At 36.6% G+C, this 22056-nt stretch overlaps 1 protein-coding gene and 1 long non-coding RNA gene across 2 annotated transcripts in view; one reads left to right on the forward strand and one right to left on the reverse strand.

The window, feature by feature from the left end:
- LOC6575797 (putative uncharacterized protein DDB_G0271606) overlaps window positions 1–22056 on the forward strand; it is a 112316-nt gene that overhangs the window by 15621 nt on the left and 74639 nt on the right. The gene's annotated exons all lie outside the window — the stretch shown is intronic.
- LOC116803952 overlaps window positions 13567–22056 on the reverse strand; it is an 86726-nt gene continuing 78236 nt past the window's right edge. The window contains exon 4 of the long non-coding RNA XR_006357265.1: window positions 13567–15796. This is a non-coding gene — a long non-coding RNA (uncharacterized LOC116803952). The remainder of the gene's footprint in view (window positions 15797–22056) is intronic.

Raw genomic sequence — 22056 nt, forward strand, 5'->3', positions numbered from 1 at the left:
AGAGAGAGATGTGGGCGTGGCCAACAACGTCGACAACAAGCGACAAACAATTTTTTGACTGCCAGCAAATTATTTTCCTTTTCATTTCATTTTTTTTCCTGAAATATGCCGAAAGTGCAAACAGGCAACATTTTTGTAATTTATGGGAATTTCGTCTGGTCTAGTTCGCAAATGGGGCATATGAGCTAAGGTATCACAAAAGGACAGGGAAATTTTGAAACAAATAGAATAAACAACTGAAATACATTTTATTAGTAATAAAATATTTTTATGAGCATTTATTTTGAAGACAAATTACCAAAAATCAAATTAAAAAAAAAAAAAAAAAAATTAAATAAAAGTTTATTGTGAGATTCAAAATGTTTTAAATATATTTAAAAATTAGCAAATGTAGCAAGTAGAATCCTCCTAGCTAGTTTCGACAATATTAAGTTACGTATACGTAACATCCTGAATAAAAATTTAATCGCAAATTAAAATATAATATGGCATGATCCATTTGTTTGATGAATAATAATTTGTTAATGTAAATAGAGCATCTTAAAGTCAATAACATATCTCCTATCTTTTAAGATATGCATATAATGTATAGCATATATACGTATTGGTATAGTACAGGCTTTTTGCACAAATATTAAGATTTTCAATAATGTTGTTGTTTTTCCTTGTTTCGCTTTTGGTTTTTCATTTTTCGGTTTTCTTGCCTTGTCAGCAACAATTAGCTGTCGCCTTTGGCTTTGCTTAAAAATAGTCGGCAAATAAATCAAATTTATGTGCGAAAAACAAGATGAAAAACTTAAAACAAGCAGCGCAGCTGCTCAATAGACAGAGAGAATAATTATAACATATAGATATAGAGATAGAGATAGATATAGAAAACCCCTCGCATTGCCATATATACATGCTTATATACGTTTCGAATATTACGTATACGCAACAATGTCTGTTTTAATTACAAATTTGCCTCAGCTTTTGTGCTGCATTTATACTTTATCTCTTTTATCCTTATCGCGTTGCATTAATCGTTCGCAAAAAAGGCAATTAAAACGAGACAAACCCCCAACGACGCACCGCCCACCCCTGTCACATTTGCAACCCTTTGGGTACACTTGATGCTTGTTCTTATTTTATCTTGTGCTGCAGATGGTTTTAATTTTTAATTGCAACGCATTGCAAATATTGACGAAAGTGCGTGACACCCTCGACCTAAGACAAAACCAGGCAAGGCGAGCCTTGTACAGCCATACGTGCACAGCCTGGTTTAACCCCCTAGGCAAACATTTTTTCTCTTCTCGCAGGACCACAAAAAGCCAACCCCAAAAGCGAAAGACAAAAGTAAATTGCGTTGCTTCTGTGCTGCCGTTCGGCTAAAAATGCGTAGAGCTATAGACAAAGCAACACCTTGGAATTGAGGGGTTGCTTTCATCTACATATATAAATATTTATCTATATATATATATATATTCATATATATGCAGAAAGGTGTGGACATATGTGACATGAATATACATATACATATATATATATATATATATATATATATATATATATTTATATATAGTTATATATTACTTCTTACATAGTTGTACAGTTGTGCGCTTGGAGGGTCGCACTTTGAGTAATATTAGAAGAGCTATAGATAGAGCTATGATAAAATAAGAAGGTAATGTAATAATTAGGTAATATCAATAATTATGATTATTATAAATGATTATCAAATTACACAATTTATGTTAAAGTGAAACCGAGCCTTAATCTTAAGTATCTAGATCTTAAGATAGCAAATGTAATTCGTCCTTATTATTCCTTGTTCTATCTCTATATCTCTTTTTGTAACACTCTATCACAATTTCTGATTTGGTTGATGGTATCTCTGTTTCTTTATCTCCTTATCTCTCTCTATCTCATTTCGCTTGTCACACTCCAACAAATTCTTAATATTATTATTATATTTCTTTTATATCTACTCGTTTCAAAAACTCTTCTAACGCACCTCGCTATAAAATTTTTTCATTTCAATCCTTGTCTTATGGCCTTTGCTGAGCTTAGGGCAGTTGCTTTGTTATATGTACATATATATAGAGATATATTTATTATTCTTTTTGCTTCTTAGGGGAAGAGCCTCTTTCAGGTAGCTTAGCGCAGTGCGTAACGCAACTTGTCTGCCCTCTCACTCTCACGCGGGCTTCTCTCTGGCTGGCCTGAGGTGACCCTCTGCTGCTTAGCTTAAAGTTCATCAACTCTTGCTCGACCCTCTCTAGTTTACATTTTATTAGATTTTTGCACTCGTTTTAGTATTTTATCCTTCTATGAGATCTGCACACACAAGCGGATGTAAAGGACGATCTCCCTTTCCACACACACAAACACTATCGCTCTTTCTCTCTATCTCTATCTCGCTCTATGGCTCCCTCTCTATCTCTCTTTGCTTTGCGTGTTAAGTTGCTTCATTGCCAGTTGTTAGCTCAATGTTCAATAAATGCGACTTGGTGAATGTCTAGAAAATCCTTGAAAGGTTAAAGACTTTTTCAGCTCCCTTTCTCAGTCTCCCTCTCTCTATCTTGCTCACTGTAGATGATGACGTCGTTGTTCCCATTGTCGCTGAACTCGTTTGCCAAACCTGCGTTGCGGTCGCTGCCCCTGGCCTCGCCTTCGCCTTCCCTCCCGCCAGCCTCTCTGGCGACTCCTTCGGCTGTCGCATTGTTGTTTTCTTGCTTCCTAGTGCCACGCTCAAGTTCCTTTCAATGACAATGCGTTTCGCCTCCACCCGTACAGCAGCAGCAAAGAGCAGAGGGGTTCAACATGTCGTCATCGTCCTCAGTGCGTTGTACTCAACTAGCTCCAGCTCCAGCTCCAACTCCAGCGCCAACTAAAGCTACAGCTTCAACTGTTTTTCCAACTCCAGTTACAGCTTGTGCCGTCCTTTTCATTAGGGACGCTCAAATCCTTTTCCTAAATGCGGCAGTTGGGGGTGTTTTAAGTGAGGTTATGCTGGGGACGCACATTCCACTACGATTTCTGCATTTGTGCAATTTCTTGTGGCAAACTCATCCATGCAAGCAGCAAATGCATTCGAGTCGGGCACGTGACTAAAGTCACGCTTCAGTTTCCACAAATTTGAAGCTTTTCAATTCTTTTTGCTTTTTTTTTTGTTCCCAGACAATTTATCGGGAATCGCAGTCACAATTAAGCTTTAAGCTGCGACATTATTTATGCGGAGATTGACTTAAGAGATGGAACCTGCATTGATTCAAGTTCATTTAAATAAAGATTTATATATCACATAATTTAGCTCGAGCAGAAAGAAAGAAATTCTCGAATAAACTGGAAAAGCGCAAGAGGTTTTAAAATTTGTTTTTATGCTAAAATAAAATTAATTTGTTCGGGATGTTGCTTATGCGATTTTCTTATCTCTTAAGTCAATTTTCCCAATTAAATTTATGACGTGAAATATTTAAATTGTGAATCATGTCTTTGATTTCGTAGACCTATTTAAAGTGGGACTATTTAGTGATTCATTTGACATATCTTGAATTTTTTTAATGCTATTATTTATAATCGATTGGTAGTGGGAGAGAGTGAATAAGCAAGAAGTTAAGAATTTGTATGCAAATAGATAGAGTGATGCACAATAGATAGGTCAATAAAGAAATAATATATTGAAAATTTGGTTAAGTATTACATTGACAGATATATGTATGTATGTACAGACATCTAGATAAAAAGAGATAAAAGATAAATAGATATAATATAACATTCAAGTAGGTTGACAGGACTATGGTATTAGTTGGACATGTCTAGGAAGCAGATGAATGTATATTCAGATTGAAGAACAAATGGATGGAAAATTAACATGAAGAAATCTAATCTAATCTTCACGATTGATATAAACTTCTTGTTAAATATATATAAATTGATTAAAGTGTTATGTGTTAGATATATAATAAGTTGCTTAGAGATAGTAACACATAAATTCTTCTCAATTCATAGATACTCATAAAATTTCCTATAGTGAATTGTGCCAAGTTTTCTATTGAATATTCATAAAAATTAAGAAATGTTTTCCTTTGTTGTTGTGCAGACGTCGCGCCTAAAGTACGAATGCTGCGTAAATGCTTTGCGACTACTAGACATTGTTGTTTATTTGTTGTGCGTGCGTATGTGTGTGTGTGTGTGTGTGTATCTGTTAGATACTTGGACCAGCTGTGAATTAGTGCCGCGCATCATTCGACGGCGACGACGACGACGTCGTTGCCTGCGAATTAATGCCGCCAACATAAATTATAAATTAAGACAATTTTAATTAAAACATTTCGTTGGGTTTTTCATATTTGCCCCCCAGTCAAAATACAGACAGATTGAGAGAGAGAGAGTGAGAGAGGAAGAGAGGTGGAGGCAGAGCATTGCTGCTCTTGCATGTGATTTGCTCTAGTTGAAAAAATTGTGCCTTGTCTTCAGGGCACTTGCTGCTTTTATGATAGATATACATATATATAAATATATGTTTATACATATATAAGAATATATGTCTTCTCCTCCTTCTTACACTTTGCTGTCGCCAGTCGATGTTGTTGTTGTCGCTGACAATTGGCCAAGCGCCAATGATTTTTATACATATTTTTCCCAACTGTCATTGCCTTTTGCTATTTCTCTCCCAGCGTGCGCGATTTTTGTATTTTATTGTATTTTCCCCCATCTTTTATTAATATTTTCTATATTTTTCTAAATATTTATATACATATTTATAAGTATAGATAAATAAAATATATATTCTCTATACCTTGTAGTTAGAGACTTACTACGTATTTTACTTGGAATGTAGGAATGCTGCGGTCAGGTCTTTCCAACTGCATCATACTCATTAGTAAAATGTTTAACAAAATCAAATCAAAAAATCAATTAGATGAATATTTATATGCATATATATTTTAAATAATTTCAAAAAACCGGATAGATTAACTCTTTAGTATAGATATAACTAAATACATTCACAATTACATTATATAATTATACACAACTCATTTTATACACAGATCATTTTTACAGGGTATCATTTCATTATCTATATTTCTCCTCCCACTCTAGCCCCTGGTTCTATTTATTGTTTTTACAATTTTCGTTTTCACTTTTGTTTTCGGTTTTTGTTATTTTTTTTTGTTTCGTTTGATTTGCTTTTCGCTTATCGCTGAGTTTTATTTTTGTCTAGTTCGTGGACAATTTTTTTGTTTTTCTATTTATATTCTTTTTTTGTTTTTTGTTTTTGCTCTCATTTTATTATTATTTTGTTGTTATTGCGTGATAAGAATATTAAGCGCCATATCATGGAGCTTGTATTTCTGCTTCTTGCTCGAGCAGCTGATAAGATTCGCCTGACGAAAAGACGCCAGCGTCAACAGCGGCGTCTAAAGACTGCGCTATATATAATATATAAAGAAATATATTTATGTATACATAATCCATCCATATTTCATTGAAAAAGCAGTGCTACCCCTCGCGAGTGAAGGTCAGTGCTAGATGTCAGCGGTTGTCACCAAATGGGCCGCATCATCATCATCATCACCATAATCATTATGATTATCATCATTATTGTGATCTGGCAGCTTTGTCATGGCACTGTGGCAACCCCCGGGTTAATTGTGCGTGTCAAGGAGCGTGTCAAACGCTTTGAACTTCATATTAGATCAAATTGAACGTTTCGTATTATCTTTCGACTTGGGTTTTATTGCTGGATGATACTTAGGATTGAGATTAGGCTGTTTTTGAACTTCAGTAGCTTTATTTTGTTATTTGTTTACTTCCAATTGTGAATTGCGTTGCTTATCGGACGCACTTTGAAATTCGCTTCGATTGAGATTAATTTTTGTTGTTATTCTCTTCTATTTCGGGGTAAATGTATACTTAAAATATCAGGGTTATTTCATTAGACTTTGTTTGTGTTACATATTAGTTCTTAATGGGTCACACGTGGCGCTCTCCAAGGGAGAAATATCTGTGTCAAGAAACTGGAACGTATTTCAGTTCTGACTCCAACTCATTGAAAATAGAAACTCTGAGTAAAATTGATCTACATGATATAATATGCACATATTTTGAAGTTCATACAGAAATTATATATACATAGATATGTACATATATAGACTCTACATATCATATCGTTTTGACTTCGCTTTATTATGCATTTCAGTTAATTTTTAACTTACAAAAAACTTTCCAGTTTTAGTTGCTTCCTGGTTCCCAGATGGTACTAGCTCTATCAACTTCAAGTACCCATAAAATGTTATTGTTTCTGGTTGTCTAGACACATTTGTATTTACTTTTAGTAGATAATATTAACTAATTTTTATAATTTATGTGCAGCTTTTTTATGGATTTTAGAAGAAAAATGAGAGCTAAAATAAATAGAATACTTATGATAGATGATGAATATGTTTATATTTATCGTTGTATATATTAAAGTATATAACATATTGTATACACATAGAATAAATAAATAAATACAAATATATAATATATTCATAATATCCATCTGGTATTCATAATTTAGAGCTACAAAAAAACTTTACTTAAAATTATTTTCGATAGTTGATTTATAAATTACAAAGCTCTCAATTAATTCTATGTGATGTTTTGTCTCATTCTATTTCCAGGTATGCTCAGCACTTCAATTACAGGCTGCATGGGGAAGATGAAGAAAAAGAATAGGAGAAGAACTGCCCCTCCCACTTGCCCCATGCTGTTGCACTGTGGCAACTATGTAGCTTGCTGCGAGCCATTCATCTATGCCAATGTTTTGGGCTTTGCAGCTCCATTTCAGCGCTGCCTGTGCAGCATGTGGCATGCCACTGCGCGCTGTCGTCTTTTGTGTCATTTGCACACAAATGACAGTTGCCTCGTACATTTCCGGTTCTAAATGCGTAAGTCTAGTCAAATTAAGGCAAACTTCGTTGCCAACGTTTGCTTCTCGGACAAGTGAAAGATAAAAGTCGCGAGTGCCACTGTCGTCTTAAGCCACAGCGTGCAACATGTTGCAGCCACATCTGCATGTGTCCCTGTCTCAGTGACATGCCTGGCACTTACTGCAAAACACCTGCTCATCTGCCTGTTGCATGCAAAATGTTGCAATTAGATAAGCAGAAATTGTTATGTTGACATCAAAAAAAAAAAAAAAAAAAACAACAACAAATTAGACGCAATACAGTTGCCTTGCTCTATGCGGCAGCCTCAGCTTGACAAAAAAAAAAAAAAAAATTAGTTAGAGTGCGCGACTAACAGATACCTGAACTTTTCCGAAAGATGCTTCTGTTTCGTGAAGTATTACTTGGGTTCTATGAGTGCGTTTGAGATTATAATTATGATATCTGATTTCATGATGTATTCTGTATGCATACCTCTAGCTTTTATAGTTTTTAAGCTATACTTTAAAAACTTGTTTAAACTTTGATCGGTAATGAAGAAATAAGGAAGGCAAAAAACTGATGTTAGCAAAGATATATAATTTATAAAAATATATATTTATAGAAAATTATTAAGTAGAATTTATCTATCGCCCTGGTAGGTGCCTTTATGTGGATAAAGAAACAAATAAAAAGACGTACCAATCTATGGATAGTTCTTTTTATCTGCTTGTTCACCTGTAGCACCTGCCTTAACTAGAGAGACCTTGCATAAATCAATGAAGTTTATTATTTTTATGGATCATGTTCAAATATTCCTACATCCATATATTTTATATATGTTACATATATCGTTATACTTGCAATATACCCTGTTTGCTCAATTCGAATGGGATCAGCGCATATTAAAAATAAAAATCCAGGCAAAGATCTGGACATGTCGTGTGCCATTATTTGCGCTCAAGTGCAACTCAGCTGTCAGCTCAAAGCTCGTCTCACTGTGCACAGTCTCTAACTGTACCCCGCTCTTACTCTACCTATCCCTCTCGCACTCAGCCTATCTCACACATTAAGCGCAACGCGTTTGCAATTAGTTTGCAATTGGGCCGTGAGACTAGCGCCTACAGCTCATTAAGCCACTCAACAACAACAACAACAACAACATTAACAGCGACACCTAGCGCTAAAATATCAAAACGTGAAATACACGAAATTAAATTACAAGTTCCGCTTTTTGGCTTCGGGTTTCGGTTTCGGTTACAGTTTCGGCTCTTACGAATGTTTCTTCGCTTGCTGTTTTAGTAACCCAAATGTTATTATTTTTTTTTTTATATATTATTTTTCGCCCGCTTCTTCTTCTTCTCCACTCGACTGTTGTGATTTTTTGTTTGTTAACTGAGCTTTGGCCTGCGGCTAGTCGCATGTGTCTTAAAGTACCAAACGCGCTAGATAGTTTATGCTAATGATCATTATGACATCGCACAGTGGGTAGAGGTAGCATGTGTACAATTCTATTTATTTTAATTATTCTTATTATATTTTCGAGTTTCAATATATGTAAATTTTAGATATATATCTTATCAGTTATAACTAGTTCAAATGCATTGAACTTGAACTTGAATTTGAACATTGTGTTGATTGGAGTGTTAGCATAACTTAACAGCTAAATCGAAGCCATTAGCCATGAGCGTTTGTGAGCTTGGCACCACTGTGCGCACTGCGGAGCTTGGTCAATTGGCGACGGCATTTGGCGGTCGCTGCGTGTGGCTGCTCTCTCAAAGCAACGTTTAAATGTTAATAATTTTTATTGTCAGCGTTGATGTTGCTGTTGTTGTTGTTGTTGTTGTTGTTGCTGGTGCTGTTGTTGTCGACAGGGCCGATGATAATGCTAATGGCTCGTTCGTTTGTTGGGTCATTGTCTGGTCATTGGCCGCGCGACAAAAGTTTTGCACACATCAAGAAGAAGCAGAAAAAGAAGTGGAAGTCGACGAAGAAGTGGAGGACGAGAAGAAGAAGGTGACACATACAGCAATGCTGACGACAAATGCCGGGAGCTAAAAGTTTGAAGTTGCAGTTGGACGCCAAAAACAAATGTTAAGCAATTGATTTATGGTCAGCATAAAAATTATTATTATTACTGCTAGTAATATGCAGCTAGTCGACTCGCCATAAAAGCTATAGTATCTATGGCTATATCTATTATAGCTGCGGCCAAATCCAAAGGTTTTTCCATTTGACATTGATTTGAGTTTCCGCAACAAATGCAAATGGCAAAATGGCAAATGGTTAATTAAAATATTTAAAACAACAAGTCAATTCTGCGAGTCAATCAAAACTTGCACTTGAAGTGCACACAGTAAATATATATTCATATATGTATATATATATATATGTAGAGTATCTATATCGCATACATATTTCAGTGTAGAGCAAAACAAGTCTCGTAGAATGCAATTAACAAATCAAAAGCAACAAGACATCACAATCAGGCGCACAAGCAGTCCACGGCAGGCACGAATATCGAGCTTGAGATGCAGATATAGATACAAAAGATACAGATCCAAAGATACAGATACATAGATGCAGATACATAGATACAGATCCAAAGATACAGATACATAGATGCAGATACATAGATACAGATACATAGATACAGATACATAGATACAGATACATAGATACAGATACATAGATACAGATACATAGATACAGATACATAGATACAGATACATAGATTCAGATACATAGATACAGATACATAGATACAAATACATAGATACAGATACATAGATACAGATACATAGATACAGATACATAGATACAGATACAGATACATAGATACAGATACATAGATACAGATACATAGATACAGATACATAGATACAGATACATAGATACAGATACATAGATACAGATACATAGATACAGATACATAGATACAGATACATAGATACAGATACATAGATACAGATACATAGATACAGATACATAGATACAGATACATAGATACAGATACATAGATACAGATACAGATACAGATACAGATACAGATACAGATACAGATACAGATACAGATACAGATACAGATACAGATACAGATACAGATACAGATACAGATACAGATACAGATACAGATACAGATACAGATACAGATACAGATACAGATACAGATACAGATACAGATACAGATACAGATACAGATACAGATACAGATACAGATACAGATACAGATACAGATACAGATACAGATACAGATACAGATACAGATACAGATACAGATACAGATACAGATACAGATACAGATACACATATCTATACAGCTTCAGCATCATTCAAGTTTGAGATACTTTGGAAATTAGCGTTACAATTATCAGTGATACGCCTGACAGCTGCCAGCTGAGTCAAATGCTTAAGTCATTCACTACGTCAGTCGCTCAATCAGTCAGTAAGTCCGTCAGTCAGTCAATCAATCATTCGCCTTTACTTTGCAGGCAGCTCTTGATAAATGGCCTTCGCATTGTGGCAAACCGACGCGTGCGACTGTCTCACAGCACATTTATCTAACGTGTAGACGGTTCTATATCTATGTATACAAATATTTGTATATACATACATATAAATACATTCGCAAACTGATCTTAAGACTCAAATGGAACTCAACATCGGCTGCGACTCGACTCGACTTGACATAACTCAATCTGACTTGACTCGACTCGATTCGTTCGCTTGCGTCGCAGTTGCGAAAATCAAAGCAATTTATTGATTTTTTTTTGCAACAAACGGAAAAAACAGTTTCAAGTTCAGTTGATCATCAATCAGCAGTGCGACAAGTGGTAGCGCGAAAATAAAAAGAACGACGACTACCTAGATGCACTATGAAAAATATAAAATGAAAAGAAAGTTTTGAAATCTGTAGAAGATCATTAATTACAGAGAACGATAACAGTTTCGATAGCTGATGACTGATTTGGCTCTGTGCCTATGAAGTAAATGATCTATGTTAGAGAGTATAGTGTTGATTATAGATAATAGACATCCAATACTTGAATGTTATATGAAAATGATGATATATTGCATGGCGCATAGATCAAAGCTCCGAAAAAACCATAGGCCAAATAGCAAATAGCAAAAGTATAAGCTAATCATGGCGTCTAGTACACCCATATAACCATAAAGTTATTAGAGCATTATCTATTTTTTGTCGTATTTATGATTCAGTTTAAGACCTCCATGAATAATGCGCCATAAAAATATGCATAATTCGAGGATCTAATTAAGAGACAACATTTCAGCAATATTAGAGCAATAACAAAAGCATAAAAGACCAGACAGACACGGGGAATATATAAATATGGCTATACATGAGCGGTACAAATGGGTAATGCGCAAATAGCAGTAGCTGCATGTTAAATGTTTACAAGCAGACTGTAAATGAAGAGTAAATTGGTTATATTGGGGTTATATACATATATGTATTTAGATATACTAAAATAAAAGCAGGGAAGATTTTATATTATTTATATATTTGTAAAATGTTTTATATATGTATGTAAGGCAAAATATAAGCCCGTCAATTTCATGTCAAGGAATTACAATGAGCTTCCAAGCGCATTGTAAATGAATGTCTTCTATGAATATGCATATCAAATGCATATGATATTAATTATTATTTTAGACAAGTTGTTTTCAAATGTGCATCTAACCCGTTTATCTCAGCGTACATATCAATAGGGCATAGACATAGACGGTGCGCGTGTGCAAATATGTTTAAGAGGTACAGTCGGTTAGTCAGTCAGTCAGTCAGTCAGTCAACTAATTTAGCAGTTTGTCTGGCCCAGACGCCAACATAAAAATAAAAATAAAATAAAATTTGTCTGCTGAAAACTAACAAAAAGTTTTAAAGTATTTTAATTATAAATATATATAGATTCAGCATAGAGGTTTAGATATATGTATGTATATGTACGGCTACTTGTACCACAGACAGTTGGACAAACAGCCGTCGCTGTATGTAAACATCAAAGCAAATTGTCTGGACGGCTGCCTTGTTGTCTGATCGACAGCTCAACTCGAAATTCATTTATTTTATTATTTTCTTTCGCTACTCGATTTGATTTGTAGCTGCTTCTACGCAATTTTCCAGCAAAGTGCAAAAATAAACAAAGACCAATAGAGAGGGACGAGAGTCGGACTGAGAGAGAGAGAGATAGATGGAGAGAGAGAGGGAGAGATAGGTTGCTTGTTTGCTTTGCTAATTTATTTTCGAATATGATGTAGAGCTTTTAAAATAAACAACAAACCAAAAGGCAAAAACTTTGACAGCTAAAGACTGAATGAATGAGACAACGAAAGATACAGAGAGAGTGAGAGAGAGAAAGAGAGGGAAAGGGGGAGAGTTTGATATAGGGAGAGCCAGCTCTATGCGCGATTAGATTTAGTCAAAAAATAATGCTCATACGACGCGTTGACCGATAACCCGCTACTGTTAGCCAAGGTCACATAGTTTCTAATTCTTATTCCTTTACTCTAATACTTTTCTTGTATTGGTTTTTTGATTTTGTCGGTCTTTTGTCTGAAGTTTATTTCGCGGGTACTTTTCCGCCATTAACACCGAAAGAAAAAAAACCTATTCATAATGCGACCCGAGGTCCCAGGTGCTAACAATGGCGCTAATGAATGACACGTTTCCAACAGACACTGCAGACATGCAGTAAACGCGTGGACAAAACCCAAGCTAAGAAGTTGAAGTGGTAGCAGAAGGGTAGAGGAGGAGTAGAGGAGTGCAGAAGGTAGAATTATGAAAATTTCGCAAATATTGGCAAATTTTGAAATTAATGATAAAAAAAAAAAGTAGAGCAGCGGATTGGAAAGGAAAAAGGAATCTTTAACTGGAGTGAAAAAAATTCAGCTTGAATATATATATATATATAATGATGGAGTTTTATAAATAGCGTTTAATGAGAGAATTTTTAAACTCAATATCATCTTTAGTCTAACGAATCAATATATCTTCTAAAGAAAGAAGTTAAAGAACCTCAGTATGACATATAATGAAAGAGTTTTCAACTAATGGTATATTTTATCAAAGAATGTATGAATTTGATAAGAATGATTTAATAATATAAAAAATGCTTAATTTTAATATAAGATATAATGTAGGAATTTTTTACATGTAAAGACAGAAACTTTGGCTTCAATTTAATTTTCACTAAATGAATCTTTAATAACGAAAAACTAGATTCAATATATTACCTAGTTCACAGCTCAAAGTCCAGCAATAAAATTTCACATCATTATCCATGGCGCTTGCCACACGGTGCCACACGTTGCGTTTGTGTTTTTGTTATCTTGATGCGATGTGCGATAATCAATCAACAGGCGACAATGGCATACAAGTGACGATGACGTCATGGCTGGCACTGCAGTGTTGCAGTCAATGAGAGAGAACGACAACAAGAAGGAGAAGGAGAAGGAGAAGGAGAGGTAGCAGTTGCTGGGGTCAAGCGTGCGCGCAAAGTGCACGCTAGGTGGCGCTGGCGCTCATGTCTAGACTTTGTTTTGACTTTTTAGCTTGATATGCTAATTGATATGGCAGCAACTTTTACAGTTGTTGTGTAGTTTTTTCATTTTTTGTTTTTTGTTTTTTTTTTTTTTTTTTTTTGCAACTAAGTATTTGTCTAATTTGAAAATTGCAATGGCCTCCGTCTTGATACTGTTGTTGTTGCTGTTGCAATTTTGCTAACCCTCCCCATTTTGCACGCACATTCAATTTGCCGTGGTTCTAACTGTAAACACGACTCGTCAGCGACAGCGTCGTCATGTCTGGCCTAGCTGTGAGAACACACACAGAGTGAACGAGAAGAAGAGCGCGAGAGAGTGACAGAGAGGGAGAGGCGTGACGTGCGGGGGGCGGGCAACGAACTCAGTTGTTGTTGTTGTTGTTGCTGCTGCTGCTGCGGCTCCTCGACATGAATATGAAACGTATGCAAAATGAAGGGAAACGCGAGCAACTTTTGCAATTTACAGATTGTGGCGCTGTGGCGGCGGAAGACAGCGAGAGAGAGAGAAAGAGAGTGAGAGGGGGGGGCGAAGAGATAGAGAAAGGGGCAGTGGTATCGCTTAGTTGCTGCTTTTAGTAGAGAGTTTTTTTTTGTTATTTTTGTTTTTGTCATGGCATTGGCTTGTCAGAAACTGCTCCCCCATTGCAATGCATTGTTGTTGCGATTGCTGCTGCTGCTGCTGCTGCTGCCTGTCGCTTTATTTATTTGTTCAACATTTCATGTATTTTGTTATGCGCTGCCTGCAGCCTGCAGCAGCAGCACCAAAAACAACAACAGCATTCACATCAACTGAGCTGCGTTAACTGATGGCAGTAACTGTGATGCTGCTGCAGCAGTCGCTGTTGCTGCTGCTGCTATCGCTCCCTTACTTCAATTAATTGGCAAATGTGCTGGCAACATGACAGCTTTACTGTCATTAGGCATAAAAGGGGCGTGGCTGGCCACAAAAAATCCATTATGCTTGCATACTCTATACCCTGTATATAGTGTGTATAGTTCTAATAGGATATATGCAATATAAGTTTCATTTACCATATCAGAAAGGGTGATCTATTTTATACCCTTCACTGATTAGCTGTGAGGTATATAGGAGTTCCATAAGGAATTACAGGGTCATGACTGTCTATCCTGTAGGGAGTGTAGTAGTTCTAATGCAGTATAATACTACTGTAGCAGAGGATTATAGGCCATACAAATTAATGTGGATTAACCATTAGAATTATTGGAAATGTTACTTCAATTTCGATATTCATCGATTTTAAATGGAGTAGTCGGATACATTTGTGAAGCATTGACATTGCAGCTATTCTGATTTAAGACTTTACAGTTGAATATTGATATCTAGTTTAAATAAAGAATTAAAAAGGAAATAAATCTTAAGACATGGTTGACTTTGGAGGGTATCTATGAGTCAGGCACATTTTCTCAACACTCTCGCGCTGCTCAGCAGCATGTTGCCAGCACTGCTGCTACGGCAGCTGCAACATTGATGCATCTGCCGCTGCTGCCTTTGCTCTATCGCTCGTTCACACTCTCGCTGTTTGTCACTGTGTCTGTGTGTGTGTGTGTGTGTGTGTAGCTGTGCCCTGGGGCACTTTTCTTATTTATTTGCGTTATTTATTTCTTGGCGCTGCTTTCGCTTTTGGCAGCGCCAGACGCCAGCGTCGCTCTTGTTGCTGTTGTTTGCATTTGTGACAAAAATAAATGCGCTGGCATTAATTTGCCGTCTGCAATTTTTGCCAGTGGCCAGCGGGCACCAAACTCTTCCTGTCCCACTCACACCTCATGCCCTCCCTCATTCTCTCTCTCTTACACTCTCTCCCTCTCCCTCTCCTTCTCTGTCACTGTCTTTCCTTTGCTCTTTCACTCTTGCTGCAATCAGAAATTCAAGCGAAATGCAAATGTTTGACAACGAACTTTTCCCTAGTTGCTGTCGTTGTTGTTGTTGTTGTTGTTGTTGTTGCTGCTGCTGTTGCTGTTGCTGTCGTTGTTGTTGCTGCTGGCTGAGTCAGCGAACAGTTTAGCAATATGTTAAGAACTTTAGACTTAAGTCTATGCGATTATTTGTATGGCGCTATGCAGCAGTTGCTATTGCATTTAGCATAACTGGCAAACAAAACTAAACGCAAGACAAAAAACAAAAGCATGGAAAAAAGATAAACTAAGCAATAAATTGAGTGAGTGAGATAATATGGCTTAAATTGCCAGATTGTGGCCAATGAAAATCTATTATTAAAGAGAGCGAAAAAATAAACAAACGGAATTAAAATTTTAGCTTACAGAGTCGAAGTATATACGCCCACTTAGTCGATTGGTCCTCAGGATACAGGGTATCTGTGAAGCCTAAAATAAATTGAAAACAATTTTGAACAAGTTATTTAAAAGATTTCAAGTTTTTAAAAATCTTATATTCTTGATTTATTTATAACATAAAATTGGACACAATTCTCCGTTGGGTAATGAAGATATATTTTTAATTGAGGTTTTACCACTGAACATTTTTAGTAAAAATATGCAAGATATTTTAAAACTTGTGTAAATATTTTAAATATCAATTCATATATCAACAAAAATAAAGAAATTCCCTGTAAATATAATAAACATTTTAAAGGTAAAAGTTTACACAATAAATTTTCTAAAGAAATTCAGAAATTCAATGAAAATTTTCGTTTAGGTTGGAAAAACTTTTTGGTTGCTAGCACAGCTCCAGAGGATTGGTTCTCTGGCCTCCCTAGACACATGCTTGCCACAGAATAATAAATTATAATCAGAGGGGGAGCAGGAAAAAAAAAGAATGAATGGGGGGACGAGCTGTGCGAATCGCAAGAACAAATACGTTAAAGCCAACAGGCAGGCCATACTTGCTTTGAGCCTTTTGGCCAGCCAAAGTTTTGTGGTTGCAAAAGGCTTAACGACTTTCAAAGGTGTCAGCCAAGCAAACAAATTTGGCCCGCAAAGCGGCGGAGGCAACAGCAGCGGCGGCGGCGGCGGCGGCAGCGGCAGCAGGTGGCATGCAACAAAACGGCAGTCAGCATTAAGCAATTGCGGCAACTGCGGCCATTGGCTGTGCAAACACGTGTAAAGTCAAAGCAACAGGCCAACAAACGGGGCCAACAAACGTGGCCAACAAACAACCAATCACAATAAACCAAAGCCAACCAAAGCAATGCAAAGCAAAGCAAAGCAAATCAAACAATGTCAAAGACAAAGAGACTAAAGTACAAAGAGTTGTGCGTAGTGCTTGCTCCGTCAGTCAGTCAATCAGTCACTCAGTCAGTCAGTCAGTCAATCAATCAGCTAGTCAGCTGGAGGAAAGACCGAACAAAGCGAATATTATATGTAGAGAGAACTCTTTGCATATGCTTTGTCAGTCACAAAGTCAGTCAATCCGTCAGTCAACCTAATAGTTGGTCAAAGAGCGTCAAAGGGCATGTTTTAGGTATGGAGAATAAAACAGTGATTGCACTAAGCTCAGTTGGTTAAACATTTAGTTAAACAGTTAGTTGGATAAAATGACTGTGCGCGCTAGTGAGACAGAGATAGTTATAACAATAGAGATTGAAAGAGTGAAAAAGCGAGCAAGACAGAGATTGAAAGGTATTTTACAAATATGATTCAATTTGACGTATCAATCATTGAATAAGTATATCAATCACACAGCCTTTGATATTAAAGGGCGTACAAAGACAGAATATCAAAAGAAAGAGAGAGAGAGAGACGGAAGGCAATTGACTGTCAATACTTTGACTTTACTCAATCTGCGTCAATCAGTCAGTCAATCACTTAATTATGCTCACAATATGCTCAAGAAATTATTGGTTACTAAAATAAAGTACGCTACAGCTTATCTTCCATATTTTCAACCTATCAATCCATCAATCATTCTGTCAATTTATCACCTGTGCATAATTGCTGACATTATGCTCAATTGCGGCTCGTGCCTATATCACAAAAAAAAAAAAAAAAAAAAAAAAAAAAAAAAACAACAACACAATAATAATGTCGTTAAAATGTAATCACTGAGCTTATCTTAAGCACACATCAGGCATAGATACATAGGTAGATGTAATACATTGTATATATGTATATCTGTCTGTCTGTATATCCACTTATGCATTCATGTTTATCATATCAACATGACTCTACAAATCTAATCTCTAATGAGCTTTGTACTTAGCGTTTGATTCCTTTTGCTCTTTGCTGTGATCAAATCTATACGTAGTTTTTGTTAGTGTTTGGATAGGTATGTGCTACATATATATAGGGGGAATGCTCATAAATATATATATACGATATATCCTATAATTTCAGGTTTTTTTTATTATTTCCAAATTAATTTTCCAAGTTCTGCTAAAAATTGAATAATCAAGCATCGGTTTTTATTTTGCTGCAACGTTTTTCAAATTGATAAACCTTGAAACATAAATCTATTTATATTCAACTATTCATATTCGTGCAAATATTACGTATACGCCAGGCATGTCCATCAACAGTTGATGCAAATTTATGATCACGATTTATGCAATGTGCAAAAAATTAAAAAATAAAAAATAAGTACATACTATAAATAAAAACCATAAATAAAATAAATAAATAAATACAAAAAAATACTGTATCGCATTTTGTATGAGTGAAAGAGATGGCACTAATAGAGCGACTCGTTTGCTCTAATAGTCATAGAGATAGTCGAAACTTTGTCAAGCATTCACGCAGGACTAGGCTAGGCATTTAGAGACTGTGTGTGTGTGTGTGCTTGACAAAATTTATGAATATAACAGGAACAACAGCAACAACAACAACAACAACTAGAACTCGATGTGTCAGCAACTGCAGCGCTTCTTTCGACCAGGTGGCGGTCCAATGCATGCGTTGGCAATTAAAACTGAAGTTTTGCACGCTACATTTAAAGCAACTGCAACAGCAGCAGCAGCAGCAGCAGCAACAGACACTGCCACAGCAGCAGCAACAATGTACAAATGCAAACGGCGGTCATAAAAATTTGTGGCAAGCGGCACGCCGCTGCATGCAACATGGACAACGCGGCCTCAACTCATGTGGAATTGATGTGCCATGCCTCGCCTGTCATTCACTCGCTCACTCACTCACTCACTCGCTCACTCATTCACTCACTCAGTCAGTCAATCGTTCGCTTTTTGTTTGAACTTTGTTATCCATCTCCCTCTCTCCATCACTGCCTCTCGCTCTTTGGCACTTGCACATTAGCTGATTTGCAATTAAAAACCAAACACGTTTGTCGGCCCACCCACCAAGGCTCTGCTGCAGGCGTCGTGCTGTTGCTGCCACATCATATGCAGCCAAGGCCAACCACACGTGCTGCAACTGTGAGCCACACATGCATACGGCCAAAAAGATGCCATAAGCCAGACGTCTGTACCAGGCTGTCTTGATGCGGCTAGCGATGAGCGCCTGTGAACTATGAGAAAGCTAAATACATATGTGTGCAGATTCGTTGAAGAAGGTGAGAAAGACTTAAAAGGGGACTAAGATTGAAATTAAAGAGAATTGAGATAATAAGGAAACAACTGATACGACGATTCGATCCGATGAAATAGTAGTCACAGACTCGAATCACTTGAACAAATTTAGAGAATTGAGATGATAACGAAATATCTGCGGAAATTCGATAAAATCGTATTAACAACCTCTAAAAACTTTAAAGATGCTTAAAATAGGACTGCGATAGAAATAAATAGAATTGAGTAATATGTTAAGAAATATCTGTAGAGATTCATTGAAATAGAAGTCACAGACTGGAATCTCTTGAAACAATTTAGATACGACTGCGATATAAATGAAATAGAATTGAGATGATAAGGACAATATATTTTATAAAAAATATTTGTAGAGATTCCCTGAAATAACAGTCACAGACTACTAAGATAGAAACCAAATAGAATTGAGGTTAAAATAATAATTTGTTAGGAAATAGCTATAGAGCTTCATTAAAATAATTAGTCACAAACACGAATCTCTTTAAAAAGTTGATATAGGCTTGCAATAAGGCTTTGATAAGAATGAAGTAAAATTGACAGAATAAAGAAATATATATAATATTCACAGGCTGCAATATCTTTTAAAGATCTAGCAGAGTAGTTTACTATATAATAACTCAGTCACTAACTTCACTCAATGTAACTGATATCTCTGCAACATCTCTAAAAATATCTTTAGTTTTGTTCAGCAACTCCTGCTCACGACTTGCTCACGTGCTCACGTGTGCATCTCTAAGATGCCAGCTCATAGTTTAGTATGCACATAACTCGCTCATGTGTGTGTTGTGTGTGTGTGTGTCGCATTGGCATTTGCATTGGCATTACATTTGGAGTTGGGCCGACTTAGTTGATTATCGGACTCAATGCCATTGTTGCAATTGTTGCTATTGCTGTTGCTGTAGTTGTTGCTATGGTAGTAGTTGTTGTTGTTGTCTTCAGAGCCAGATCGATTTGTCTGCACAATGGCAAGCGCAAATGTCAATGCGACAGACAGGCTGAGCAGAGCAAATCAAGCCAAAAGCCGCAGCCCAAGCCAAAACGTGAGCTGGCAATTAAGTAAAACTTGGCTAGCTCACTGAAGACAAAGACGAGCATTGAAAGATTGATTGAAAGACTGAAGACCCGAAGGCCTAAGCGGCTAGAAGCCTGCAAGTCTTTGCCTTTGCCACATGTCACAATATGCCACATTGCAAATATTTGAATGACCCTCCCTCTGGCATGGTCCCCCCTCTCTCGCTCACTCTCTCGCTCTCTCTCTCTGCTTGCCTCTTTAAGTAGCTTTCCATATATGCAAGAGAATTGACTTTGATTAGTCTTATTTTTTTTACATACCCTGAACATATTCAAAAAGGTTAAGAGGGCATATTAGTTTTGCGAAAAGTGAATGTGAGAGGGAGAAGAAAAGGGCGTGGTAAAGGTGGTAAAGTGAGATATAAGCTTGAAGTGAATATGCTGTGCCGATACAGAGTTGGTTATTATTTTACTTATATAGGCGAAGGCGAAGTTCATGCAATGAATGGATATTTCTAGATGCTTCTCTTTATATGCCACATAAAATATTATTATATGTAGTAGAATTTAAAGTATATCCATGCATTATTATACATTTAGAGTCGTAGCTATTCTATAGTGGGTGAAAAATCAACTCCAATTAGAGTGCGGGGTATCTGCTAGTCGAGCACTGCCGACTGGAGCACTCTTGCTCGATGCTTTGCTAGTTTTGTTTTTGCACGCTGAGAATGTTGAAGAATTGTGTGACGAATGAGCATCAATATAGCCAAATGCCACAAGTTGCGGCAAATGCGACTGCAACTGCAACTGCCACAGCAACTGCAACTGCCACAGCAACAATCTGCAAACTGTGGCCAATTTGTGTAAAGTTTTTTCCATTTCCGGAGCAAATTGAAAAGAAAAGCGCGCGAAAATTCTGTGAGAAAAGTTTTCCAAGAAGCAAGTGATTGAAAGACTGACGAACGGACAAATGGACTGATTGACTGAGCGACTGACTGAATGATCAAAGATTTTAATCATTTAATTAAAGTTTGCATCTTAAATGGTTTCAACGGAAAAATTGTTAATCCTAAAAAGAAGACGCAGAGAGTGAGAGAGAGAGAGAGAGAGAGAGAGGGAGGGAGCGAAAGAGAGGGCGGCAAATGTCTGCGCACGCAATTTGTAAATTTGCTTTAATTACAGTGAAGCTCAAGTATAAGGCATTTGGAATTGCACTTGCACTTGGCATTGCGCACGCAATGAAAATATTTATGCACTATATACAGACTTACACACACAGACACACACACACACATACATGCAGACATTCATGTATCGCAGATACAAATAAGAGATAGAAATGTATCTGCCAGATACCGCAATTACAACTTGTTTTATTGTGCGAATTGTGCGGCCATTTACATCAATCAAATTGTTGTCTGGCTGGTTAATAGTTGTTTGCTGGATTGTTGTTGTTGTTGTTGTTGCTGCTGCTGTTGGCCAGCGATGCGCATTGGCTTAGCCACGCCCAGCTGGCCAAGCCCCCTCCAGCTGTATGTCTAATTGCCGTTGGCTATGATATGTCTGCTCTAGCTCAACTTTCCAGGTGGTCAAAAGTAATTCAAGGTCTTTGCCAAGAGCTTGAGATAGTTTTTTTTTGTTTGTGTGATAAAATGTGATTTTTTGAGAGCGTGAGATACTTTTCAGCTGCTTGAGATACTTTGATATATATATGAATATTCTTTATTATATTTGAGATACTTTTTGTATAAGTTTATGATGAATCCTTTTACAAACTTGAGATGCTTTTATGATGATTTCGAGAGCTTCAGATACATTTATACCGTTACATTTACACTGTTTAAGCTATTGGTTCAGAAACCGATTTGAGATATTTTTTGGAAAGAGAGAGATCTTTGCGATTATTTTTATGCAAGTAAATTGAAGAAGAAGAGTCTTAGATACTTTTAAGATATTTTCGCGGGCTTGACATAATTTTGTATATTTTTTATTAAGCGATTGAGATACTTTGGTATATTTTTGGTGTTTCAAAGATTGAGATTCATCTGTGGTTGATATTTACTAATTTTGTGAGAGTCC

This window comes from Drosophila mojavensis, unplaced genomic scaffold (assembly GCF_018153725.1).
Source record: "Drosophila mojavensis isolate 15081-1352.22 unplaced genomic scaffold, ASM1815372v1 contig_36, whole genome shotgun sequence".
Classification (NCBI taxonomy): Eukaryota; Metazoa; Arthropoda; class Insecta; order Diptera; family Drosophilidae; genus Drosophila; species Drosophila mojavensis.